We start from the raw sequence: 7,511 nt of genomic DNA on the forward strand, positions 1-7,511 counted from the left end.
ACCCTGTCATCCTTATGAGCTGATGTTATTTGAAAAAAATTTTTTTGATGTGTAGAAACAATCCAAAGAGAAACATCTTTGCAAAGACACCAAAAAAGAAGAGTGTGTGTGTCTTACAGACCTTTTTATTTTTTTCTTCATTTATAATAACTGTAACGGCTATGAAAACAAATAAGTTGAATTTTAAACCATAGCATTTATTAGTGCTGTGCAGTCACATTCCTTTCAGCTAGCAGTGAAATTATGGATGAGTGGTACAGCAGCTGAATGATATTGCTTCTGAAGCAACACTGAATTGAATGTGCTACTTTTGGTTAAAGGAAGTATGTTACAGAAAAGATATTACAGTGTAAATTTAGAAGTGTTTATTTTCATGAGCAAGATCAGGAATAACTTGCTATGACTATTGATCATAGGTTAGTCCCACTTAATGGCCCCTTATCTAGAATGTTCTTAAGCAGTTAAGTATAATTTGGAGTTCACAAGTAATGTGTCGCTTAAGGTATTATTTTTTATTTGCTTCTCCTGTGGAGAATGTTGTTTTACTTTTTACTAGTTAAGGTCAGTTCTAAAAATAAAATTCGAGGTTTAATGAATGTTGTATAATATTTTATAGTGAAGGGGAAATTATTGAAAGGGTAAAGAATTTTTCTTTCCCATATGTATTTAAATGTGCCAATAACCTAAATGCATACTGTTTTATATAATGAGATGCTACTGCAAGACTTTTCTGTTGGACTGCTGTTGGCATTTTGGTTTTCATACCTGGTTGGTCATTGCATTTTCTGTATTTTAAAAGGTGGCTCCAATTTGTTTTGTAAGCTTCAGCGTAAGTTATTTTAAGGAGATTATGTCCTGATTCTTTACTAAGAATGCAGCATTGAGATTCTCACTGTTTTACAGATAACTGCTTTTTAAATTTTATTCACTACATTCATTTGCATCCCATAGCCCTCTGTAAATGTTTCTTCCAGTTGTATGTTCTTGAATGCACGCTTATCCATTGTACATATTAGACATTTTTTTGTGCTAAAATATATTAAGTGGGATTTTTGTAGCAAAGCATTCTATTTTTCTGTTTTTATAGTGTGTGTATGCGTTTTCTTTTTAACATTAACCTTCAGTTTAAACACTGGTGTATTTATTTTATTTTTTAGTAACTTGACTCTTAGAAGCCTTAGACTTTTAAAATATTCAGCCAAAAATTATAAATTTATTAAGATGTGGCCTTACATTGATATTCCTTTTGTTCGTAATGTGAGAATATTTTTATTTAGAGAAACCAAGATACAGGAATAAAGGTTCATTTTCAGTTGAAGTAGAAAATGTATTAAAATGTCTAGGCTTCTGAGAGGAAGTTCTTACACTCTTTTTTCTGGGCATTAGAAGCAATATGAATTTTTATGAATATTCAGGCAGTTGTATCCTGTTCAGATTGATTTAGGTTTGTTTTAACAATGTCTCTTTGAAATTTCAGGTTGTTGGCATTCACTGAGTACACAGCTGCTTTGATTTTTGTATTGGATGTATAAACACTTGCTTATGAACAGATTTCAGTGTTTTAAAGACTTCCTGATACATTAATATTGCAGTGGAGGCTTTTAAAATACTAGATTGAATTTAATTGAAATTACAAATCTTAAAATGGTATCTTTAGATAGTAAAGACTTAATGAGTTTTTCATGTGGGAGTATCCTAAAAACTCCACCTTGGGTGTAAATGTTTTACATTAATTTTACAATTGGACAGACACTACATTTAATTAAACATTTTCACTTTGAAGGTATGTTCTTTGTTGCACTGTTACTAAGTAATACTTCTCAGCATTCTGTAAGTTAATTTAAAAGTCCAATGATAAATTCATGTTTATTTTTTTACTTTAAAATTTTTAGTACTCAGGTGGTATTTAGTAGAAAGTGATCCTTTGGGGTAAATCATGCATTCTGAGGAATGCATTTATAAAATTGATAACTTTAGCCTTAAACAAGGTTGATTATTCCTTCTTTCCTCTGCATCCCATGGTAAATTAGCAAGATAGTTTACAGCCCACTGCAGCCTTACAAAGTTGTTTTACAATTTTTAATGAAAGCTCTTACTAACAACAAAATCGTGTCATATTACCAGTACCCATCAATTACTGAACCACAGTTTGTAAATAATTTATCTAATATTAGGAGGCCAAAGAAAGTCTTAAAACTTTAGCTATTGACTCTGGTGACTTCACAATAAGATTTCTGTGCAAAAGGTAAGGTGATTATTTGATCAGACATCTTTTTGGTTTCTATGACAACTGTTCTTCCATATTAGTTTCTATTAAAAACTTTATTCCCATTTATTAAAATGTAACTACAGTTTTGTGTTTAATGTTTACTGTTTTTTCTTTCTTTAGCATTTAGGTGACTATTGAGCAGTTTGCTGTATGGCCATTGTTGGCCTAAACTGCACTGGTAACAAGCATGGTCTTGATCTTGTACTAAAAATAAAACAAAGTTTTCATAATACTGTGCAGTGTGTGCTTTTTGATTTATAATTTGTTGACTATTGTGTATGATTTTAAATAATATCTATTGGAAATATGTAGCATAACATCAAGACTGGTGCTTTGTCTTTAAGCTAGCCTCTCAGAGAGTGGTTGTTCGCTCCTGTGCTGGCATCTTGATGCTCTTTAAGCAGATCTGGCTATAATTAAGATTAAAGAAACATTTCTAGGCTTATTCATAAATCTAAAATTCATAAAACATTTGTTCAGTGTAGGGAATATTACAAACTTTTTAAATCAAGTAAAAATACATCTAGATCACAGAAAAAAATCTTTTTTATCAGTATGAAACAGAGTTATTTTAAGAACATAACACATTCTCTTTTTCAGTAAATACTTGAATCAAGTATATCAGCCCTCCTTCCTCACCTGCAATAACAATGTAGAATCATTGAAGTGAACACGATTGGTATTTCAGCAAGCTGTTTGGCAGCAATACATTTAGGAAAAGAGTGGTGAAGTAGGCCAATGAAACTTACTTTTACTTTTTTTTTTCTTTTTCTTTATAGTGGAAACTTTTTTTGTTTTTGTTTTTTTTTTTGGGTACCAGGGATGGAACTCGGGAGCTTTCACTTTCGAGGCAGACAGCAGGCTTCAGAATCACTGAGCTAAATTCTGGTCAATGAAACTTTTTTACAAAGAGCCTTCCTTCTTCAATACTATGTGGTGGAATAAGAGTAGAGAACAAAGCAGTTGATAGACCCAGGAGGCAAAATCAACAGGATATGGTGGGTGTTTAGATGTGAGAAGATAAGAGGACAGTTTAGAGTGTGAGCAGTTGTATGTTATTGACTAAGATGGGGAACATGAGGGAAATATTAGGGGATAGTGTAAATGAAATGTTTGAGATTGAAAAAAAGTTACATATCCATGTGATTCTGGATTGGAGAAAGCAGATGTGGGTTAAAGCCTTAACTTCCTTCATACCTGAAGTAAAATATATTTGAGTAGAAATCTATGGGAACAGTGGGAAAGGGAAGACCAGAACAGCTTCCTGTATTTGGTTGGAAACAAGCTGGATGATAGATACTAAGATCAGTAAAGCACTTATTCCCCACCCCAGAGGATGTGGTGGTTCTTTGTTCACCCAAAGCTGCTACTTCATACTACTAGAAGTATGATAGGTAGATGGTGGAAATTTGAGGTGTTCATATTTAATAACTTCGGTATTTTTGAAGAAATTAACTGTGGTGTGGGTGGAGCTTAAGTTTGGAAAATAATGGTGTTATGGTATAAGGATCGTGGGAATTTTGTGAGTGCGTCTAAGGTTGGGTTCCAGTTTTATGGCGGCAGCCCACTTAGTAATGCATTGTCTCAAGAAAGGTGGTCAACAATGGGGAAGGTAGTAACTGGCTTCCTTGCCTTTCAGTTTATTGGTTGTCAGTCCAGCTTCAAAATATAGCTGATAAGTGCAATGACCCATGCCCTCCCTGGTGTTTCTTGGGGAGCTAACATTTCATTTTATACCTATTGTCTCTCTAGCTTCTTGGTCACTCTAAGATAGATTGGCAAGTATTCTCCTTTTAGAAAGTCTTTAAGGAATTATGACAATGTTGAGTAGATGTTAGAATGATTTTAAGATTCCATCATTTCATTTACTTGCTAAATGTTATACTAAGCTGGGTAATTTTAAATTGATCACTTCCTGAGAAGCAGTTAGAAATAATATTTTTTTAAAATAGTCATTTCCACAAATCTTACTCTACAAGTTATACAAGATACTGTGTCATCCTTTTTGGGCAATTCAAGACAGCAACTTAGTGGAGTATGTTTATTTTATGTCTTGTGTAAATACAAGTTCTACCTACATACTTAGTATGATATGACTATTTTGATTCAGATTATGAATAGTTCTTGGGCTGGGGATTTAGCTCAGTGGTTCTGTCGCCTGCCTCACAAGCACAAGGACCCAAGTTCGATCCCCAGTACCAAAAAAGAAACAATAGTTCTAGACTTTGATACATTAAATTTTTCCTGATTTAGCTTTGTGACACTGAATATGCCTATTCACATTCTTTTGAATGAGTGCTTTTTAAAAAATGTCCATTTTGGAAATAAAAACAAGTATCTTATTTTTACATATTATGGTTTGTGTGATGGCTTTTTGTAGGTTCAGTACTCGAGCTAGCTATCTCATACCAGCTTTTTAAATGTTAGTGCACTGTATTGTGCTGCCATCTAGTGGCAAGTTTATGTGGCTAAATGGTTAAGTCTTGTAATTCCATTTTATAATTGAAACAGTTCATAAATGCATATACAACCACTAAAGGACAGACTGAAGCAACTGTTGGAAATACTTTTTTTTAGTTCAGTGTCCACTAGGTAACAGCAGTATAGTCAAATCAGAAGGAACATAATATGTTGAATATTCTGGTGTAGTCATTTGATCAAAACTTAGTTTCATTATACTGAAATGATTTCTAAGTTTGTGCAGTCATTTAAAGGGAAAGACACTTTGTACTTAATTACCTAGGCAATTAATAAGAACTTTAACTTGTGTTTTGAGGCAATCTTGCTGTGCAATTCAGGCTGGCATTGAATTCACCACGAAGCTCAAGCCTCAAACTGTGATCTTGCTTTATTCTATATTGCTGGGATTGTAGGTACACACCATCATACCTGCCACATTAAAAATTGTTAAAAGGAAGTAGTATCCTCACATTGAATAGAATTCTCTTGTAGGTGTAAAGAAATTAGGATTCATTATTTGGCTACCTAATGCTGGGGTTTTTTAAAACTGGTGGAAGCCTATCTAGAATTTCAATAGCTATTCTGTGGTGGGGGAGGTGTTCAAGTAAGGGCTATTAAGTCAAAGTCATGTCGTGTAATCAGCGATCCAGGAAATAGAACAATTTCCACCCAATATTAGTGCAACTTGAAAAAAATCTCAAAACAATAGCCCACCTGCAAGAAGGGTTTTTGTTTTTTTGGTACCAGAGATCGAACTGGGGACCTTGCACTTGAGATGCAAGCAACGGAACCACTGAGCTAAACCTCCAGCCGCAAGAAGGGGCTTTTTAAGAGTAACAAACTGGCCATTTCATATGAGCATCAGAACCAATTCTATTGCAGGGTTCTCACTGTAGATCAGGAAACAATTTGAAAGTTTTGATATGAAAGTAGCAATTCACTTTACACTGAAATTAGAGGAGCCAACCTAGAAAATGTGACAGCTGGGCCTAGGGGCACGTGCCTGTAATCCTCACATTGAGGAGACAGAGGAGAATTGTCCTAAATTTGAGGTCAGCCTGACTAATTTGAGTACAGGCCACCCTGTACTACAAAGTGAGACCTGACCCCCCCCAAAAAAAGGTTGATTTGTAGCAGTCATTTGCAGATCATGTGAAAGAATACAAGAAAATTAAGTTACTTAGTTCAGTGACTACAAAGTTAATATAGAAACCAAATATAATGCAGGTAAGGGCTTATTGGAATATGCAAAATCCTTTTTGTGGAAAATTTTTAACCTTTATTGAAATTAAGGTGAACCCAAGTCAATGTTTATGCTATATTCATTGATAGTATTGTAATTCTTCCTAAGTTGGTTTATAGACCACTGGGCATGGTGGTGCGTGCCTGTAGTCCCTACACTTGGGAGGGTGAGGCAGGAGGATTACCTGGAGTGCAAGGCCAGCCTGGACTGACTACATAGAGACCCTGTCTGAAAAACACATTGTCTTTATAACATCAACATAAATTGAGTTAAAAGTTTGAAAGATTTTGATACTGAATGTGAATCGTTCCAAATTTTACATTGAGGTCAGAGCAAATGATAAACCAAGATAAGGTGTAAACCACCAGGTTACATGATGTAATTTAATACAGACAGACAAATTGGCCAAGAAACTAGAAACTACATATATATAAAGACTGATAGAATGGGAGTTACTATGCTGAGATACTGAGATGTAAAAGTTAAAATAGGATCTTTACCTTACACTTTCTTTCTCTCTTCTTTCTTGGTACCAGTGATCAAACGCCAGGACCTTGTGCTTGAGGGGCAGGCAGTTGAACTATAGATGGATTTAATACGGACTTAAATGTGAGAGACAAACCCAGGAAAAAATACAGAAAATAATTTCATGACCTTGGGTTGGAGGGTTTCTTTAAAAAGGAACCTTATGTTTGACTAAATGTATTAAACAATGAGAATTGCCAAACATGATACTTGAAATATATAACAGGCTAATACCAAGAATGAATAATAAAACTACAGTTCTATAAGAACAAAAGCAAGTTTGGCAATAATATTTCACAGGAGAAACAGTCCATAAGTATATAACATTCAACTTTGTTGTGGAAAATGGATATTAAAATCACAGATGCTGTTTCGCACCAGTAAAATTAGCCCAAAAGTTCTTTTTTAGTGTTGGGGATCAAATTCAGGGCCTTGTACATGGTTGGCTAGCCAAGCATTTTACTAGTGAGCTACATCCTTAGCCCTGAAATGTTCAGCCATTTCTAATTACTGGCTACAGTGAATTGGGAAATAGTGCTCGACAGAGTATAAATTGGTGCGACCATTTGAGAAAACAGATTAGTGTGTATCAGTAAACATCATCTAGATAAACGTGTATCTTTAGGAAACAACAACTGAAATGAAAATGGGGGCAGTCATACCAAGTGGGAAGACCAATGGAATGATTTTACATGAATATTGGTGAAACTGGCTTAGATTAGCATGATACCATTTTTGTCATAAAAGGTCAGAAATGGGTGTGGAATATGTTTATTTAGAATATTACTAATTTTAATTTTATCAGTTTTGTATTAATGGGTGCTTAATGGAAAAAAGTTAAATTTTGTAATATTTATTGCATGTTTATAAAACATCAAAGTTTTCAACAGAAATTTTGGTGTACAAAATCTAAAAAAACATCTATATGAACTACAATGAAAATACCAGAAGCACTCTCTCTAAAAAAAAAAACCCTCCAGTTATCACACCTAAGGTAGTCTTCACACATAACAA

Source organism: Fukomys damarensis, unplaced genomic scaffold, assembly GCF_012274545.1.
Source record: "Fukomys damarensis isolate Sample0158 unplaced genomic scaffold, DMR_v1.0_HiC HiC_scaffold_15, whole genome shotgun sequence".
Taxonomy (NCBI): domain Eukaryota; kingdom Metazoa; phylum Chordata; class Mammalia; order Rodentia; family Bathyergidae; genus Fukomys; species Fukomys damarensis.